Source organism: Pristiophorus japonicus, chromosome 3, assembly GCF_044704955.1.
Source record: "Pristiophorus japonicus isolate sPriJap1 chromosome 3, sPriJap1.hap1, whole genome shotgun sequence".
In the NCBI taxonomy this organism is placed as follows: domain Eukaryota; kingdom Metazoa; phylum Chordata; class Chondrichthyes; family Pristiophoridae; genus Pristiophorus; species Pristiophorus japonicus.
This window is the reverse complement of record NC_091979.1, coordinates 234,615,145-234,620,921: the sequence shown is the minus strand read 5'-3', so window position 1 is coordinate 234,620,921 and position 5,777 is coordinate 234,615,145.

Genomic DNA, 5,777 nt, shown 5'->3' with positions numbered 1-5,777 from the left:
ATTTCTCTTACACATTCGCTGGAGGTGGCCCTTTGTGCTGCAGCCTTTACACACATAGTCTTTAAAACAGCACTGGTGAGCCCTGTGATTCCCTCCACAACACCAGCATGGAGCTACTCGGTTAGCCCCCCTTGGCGAACTCTGAGTTAAGGGCCTCAGGGGGGCCTGTTCTCTCTTCCCTGAGAAGGTTTGCGTTCTACAGTCCAGCCTCTAAAAGGCACCACTCTGTGCACAGTACTTGCCGGGTTTGATGCCAAAAATTGCTGGTCACGGGAATGTGGGAAGGGAGGACCTTGAGACAATCACTATCACTAGGGAGGTAGTGCTGGACAGGCTAATGGATCTCAAGGTAGACAAGTCCCCTGGTCCTGATGAAATGCATCCCAGGATATTAAAAGAGATGGCAGAAGTTATAGCAGATGCATTTGTTATAATCTACCAAAATTCTCTGGACTCTGTGGAGGTACCATCGGATTGGAAAGCAGCTAATGTAACGTCTCTGTTTAAAAAAAGGGGGCAGATAAAAGCCAGGTAACTATAGGCCAGTTAGTTTAACATCTGTAGTGGGGAAAATGCTTGAAGCTATCATTAAGGAAGAAATAGCGGGACATCTAGATAGGAATAGTGCAATCAAGCAGACGCAACATGGATTCATGAAGGGGAAATCATGTTTAACTAATTTACTGGAATTCTTTGAGGATATAACGAGCATGGTGGATAGAGGTGTACCGATGAATGTGGTGTATTTAGATTTCCAAAAGACATTCGATAAGGTGCCAAACAAAAGGTTACTGCAGAAGATATAGGTACGCAGAGTCAGAGGAAATGTATTAGCATGGATCGAGAATTGGCTGGCTAACAGAAAGCAGAGAGTCGGGATAAATGGGTCCTTTTCGGGTTGGAAATCGGTGGTTAGTGGTGTGCTACAGGGATCGGTGCTGGGACCACAACTGTTTACAATATACATAGATGACCTGGAAGAGTGGACAGAGTGTAGTGTAACAAAATTTGCAGATGACACAAAGATTAGTGGGAAAGCAGGTTGTGTAGAGGACACAGAGAGGCTGCAAAGAGATTTAGATAGGTTAAGCGAATGGGCTAAGGTTTGGCAGATGGACTACAATGTCGGAAAATGTGAGATCATCCACATTGGAAAAAAAAACAGTAAAAGGGAATATTATTTGAATGGGGAGAAATTACAACATGCTGCGGAGCAGAGGGACCTGGGGGTCCTTGTGCATGAATCCCAAAAAGTTAGTTTGCAGGTGCAGCAGGTAATCAGGAAGGCAAATGGAATGTTGGCCTTCATTGCGAAAGGGATGGAGTACAAAAGCAGGGAGGTGTTGCTGCAACTGTATAAGGTATTGGTAAGGCCGCACCTGGAGTACTGCGTGCAGTTTTGGTCACCTTACTTAAGGAAGGATATACTGGCTTTGAAGGGGGTACAGAGACGACTCACCAGGCTAATTCCGGAGATGAGGGGGTTACCTTATGATGATAGATTGAGTAGACTGGGTCTTTACTCGTTGGAGTTCAGAAGGATGAGGGGTGATCTTATAGAAACATTTAAAATAATGAAAGGGATAGACAAGATAGAGGCAGAGAGGTTTTTTCCACTGGTCGGGGAGACTAGAACTAGGGGGCACAGCCTCAAAATAGGGGGGAGACAATTTAAAACCGAGTTGAGAAGGAATTTCTTCTCCCAGAGGGTTGTGAATCTGTGGAATTCTCTGCCCAGGGAAGCAGTTGAGGCTAGTTCATTGAATGTATTCAAATCACAGATAGATAGATTTTTAACCAATAAGGGAATTAAGGGTTATGGGGAGCGGGCGGGTAAGTGGAGCTGAGTCTACAGCCAGATCAGCCATGATCTTGTTGAGTGGCCGAGCAGGCTCGAGGGGCTAGATGGCCTACTCCTGTTCCTAATTCTTATGTTCTTATGTTCTTAGAGTCCTGAGGATGAGTCATCTGCCTAGAGCCACAGGTCGAGGTCATGAATACCTGGCTCACGGAGATGGCTTTCTGCAGTGTGACTGCAGTATCCGCAGACAGTAGCTTATGAAGAAGGCCCTCATGGCCGATTCCAATGACAAAAATGTCCCACAGCGCTTCGGTGAGCTGGTTGCCGAAATCACACGGTGCCGCCAGCTTCCTGAGGTCTGCAGTGTATTTCACGATTTCCTGGCGTTCGGGCCATTAGTGGGTGTAAAACCGGTGTCTGGCTGCGAGGATGCTCTCTTTGGGCTTGAGTTGCTCTTGGATCAGCTTTACAAGCTCCTCGTACTTCTTGGTCGTTGTCTTCGCTGGTGCCAGCAAGTCCCTGACGAGGCCATAGACAGTGGGCCCACAACTAGTTAGCAGGATAGCTCTGCGCTTATCAGCCAGTGTGGCCGGATTGTCGCCTGCCAGATCATATGCTGTGAAGAAATGGTCGAGCCTCCCCACAAAGGCGTCCCAATCATCACCATCGGCAAACTGCTGCGACGTATTAGGGGTAGCCATTTTTGCGTGAAAGTCCGTAATCTCGTCGCCATGTCTTTAGATACTCTGATAATAACTTCACGAGGCAATGTGTTGTACTTGAACTGTAGTGACCTTAGTCCTTTATTGATAACTCCAGAGTGAGGATCACACATGGTGGCCTGCCCTTTATACTAGGCCAGGCACACCTGTGCAGGTAACCTGCAAGTCTCTCACTGTGGTGCCCTCTGGTGGCATACCTTGTAACAGTACAAGCAGTAACCATGTAGGATACATGACAGAATCACAACCAGATTCTGTCCTGCCCTCACCAGATGCACACACGTGAACTTTTGTAGCGGGGTGGGGGGGTCACTGTTCGAGCTTTGGCTGATGTTTCTTCCCCTCTCTAGCCCAGCAATGCTGAGGGGGATTGTAGCAGTTGTCCTGCAAACTGCGATCATCTTATTGAGCGCCTAATGTTGTACCTCTATCCGTATCCTCCTGGTTTTAGGAATGCTACCTTTTTCCATGTATAAAGAGGACAGGGCGAGGAGAAGGGGTCCAACCAGGACTCGTGATATTCGTTTTTCTGATAAGAATTCGTCGAAGACCTGGATGACTCCAGATCAGTTCCCGGACCCTACAATTACCCCCGAAATCCTGATTCCCATATTGCGTTCACTGAAGTCACGTGACGATCACGTAGAGAACCAAAAAACAACAACTTGCATTTATATAGCACCTGTAACGTAGTGAAATGTCCCAAGGCACTTCACAGCGGCGTTATCAAACAAAATTTGACACTGAGCCACATAAGGAGATATCAAGTCAGGTGACCAAAATCTCAGTCAAAGAGATAGATTTTAAGGAGTGTCTTAAAGGAGAAAAGAAAGGTAGAGAGTTTTGGGGAGGGAATTCCAGAGCTTAGGGCCCAGGCAACAGAAGGCATAGCCGCCAATGGCGGAGCGAGTAAAATTGGGGATGCGCACGTGGCCAGAATTGGAAGAGCTCAGAGATCTCGGAGGGCTTTGGGGCTGGAAGAGGTTACAGAGATACGGAGGGGTATGGGCTTGGAGGGATTTGAAAATGAGAATTTTTAAAATCGAGGCGTTAAAAGGAACCAACTCTGATCCGTCTTGGGCCCATTTCGGTAAAGTTTTATCGTACAAATATATATCTTGTGTGTAGAATGGAGATGTATTTTGAGCAAAATAGTCTCCCTTCCCCCTTCAAGCTGTATTTCCTCAGGCAAATCATCTTTTAATCATCCCCCTAAATGGCTGAGTGGCATCTCCTGGTCCCTGTCTTCTTATGTCCTGCTAGGATGACTTTGGCTAAAGTTGCTGGGTGAAGAAGGACCAAGGGTGGAACCATTCAGGTCCAAGTAGGAGGTGGGGAGTTGCCGGGCAGATTTGCGAGAGACCTGACTGAAGTGTTTCTTTGAAGAACTGAAAGGAATAAGATTTTTATTGCCCCAGTGAACAGCAGTGAGAAAGGACTAGAGGTTGTGCACTCGGAGGGCTTGCAATCTGAGTGATTAATTAAATCAAGAGAAAATAAGAACATAAGAAATAGGAGCGGGAGATGGCCATTCGGCCCCTCGAGCCTGCTCCAGCATTCAATAAGATCATGGCTGATCTGACCTTGGGCTCAATTCCACTTCCCCGCCCGCTCCCCATAACCCTTTGACTCCCCTGTAGTTCAAAAATTTGTCTATCTCCACCTTGAATATATTTAATGACCCAGCCTCCTCAGCTCTCGAGTAAAGAATTCCAAAGATTCACGACCCTCAGAGAAGAAATTCCTCCTCATCTCTATCTTAAATGGGTGACGCCTTATTCTGAAATTATGCCCCTTAGTTTTAGATTCTCCCACGAGGGGAAACATCCTCTCGGCATCTACCCTGTCAAGCCCCCTCAGAATCTTATATGTTTCAATAAGATCACCTCTCATTCTTCTAAACACCAATGTGTATAGGCCTAACCTGCTCAACCTTTCCTCATAAGACAACCCCTTCAACAACCTCGATAAAACTGACCATGGACCAAATTTGAAGTATTTAACCTAAGGGGTGTGACTGCCTCCTGGAACAAAATGTCCAGGTAACTCTCCCCCTCCCTGATGTATTGCAGTGTCTGAAGCTTGGAATCCAGCTCATCAACTCTGAGCTGAAGTTCCTCGGGCTGCAGCTACTTACTGCAGATAAGAACATAAGAAATAGGAGCAGTAGTTGGCCACCTGGCCCCTCGAGCCTGCTCCGCCATTTAATAATGGCTGATCTGATCTGATCTGCTCCCCATAACCCTTTATTCCCTTATCGCTCAAAAACCGCCTTAAATATATTCAATGACCCAGCCTCCACAGCTCTCTGGGGCAAAGAATTCCACAGATTTACAAACCTCTGAGAGAAGAAATTCCTCCTCATCTCAGTTTTAAATGTGGTTGTCGTGGATCACACTGGTGTCTGACAGCTCCCACATGCTAAAGCTGCAACATATCACCTGCCCTGCCATCTCTATTGTATTTTATTGAACTAATTAGGTTTTCAAGTTTTGAAATCACTCAGTTGTCTATTTATAGTTTTTAATCTAGGTAATAACCTTGTTTAATTCATTAAATTTAGTTATATGCTTTAGGTCTTTATTGTAACTTAGCTCACAGTCCTATGAGAAAATAGAGAAATACTCACCAGCCAAACACTTACCTGCTTTCCTGTGATGTCACATGTTGATTTATGCTGGTGTCTCCAATGTTGATGGCGTTTTGGAGACTAGAGAAACTGGGATTGTTTTCCTTAGAGCAGAGAAGGTTAAGCAGAGATTTAATAGAGGGGCTCAAAATCATGAAGGGGCTTTGATAAGTGTAAATCGGGAGAAACTATTTCCACTGCAGGAGGGTTGGTAACCAGAGGACACAGATTTACGGTAAGTGGTAAAAGAACCAGAGGGGAGGTGAAAATAATTTTTTGTACACAGCGAGTTGTGATCTGGAACGTGCTGCCTGAAAGGGCGGTGGAAGCAGATTCAATAGTAACTTTCAAAAAGGGAATTGGATAAATACTTGAAAAGGAAAATTTACAAATCTATGGGGTAAGAGCGAGGGAGTGGGACTAATTGGATCGCTCTTTCAAAGTGCTGGCACAGGCACGATGGGCCGAATAGTCTCCTGTGCTGCATCATTCTATGACTGCCCTGGATTGTGAGCGGATCAGACCTACACAATGGCAGACGATTCACCGAAGAGCTGAGCAGGAGAGTTCCCGAAGTGTGTAATGTAGAGTTAATTCTTCCAAACTCCTTTCGAATGTTATTGAT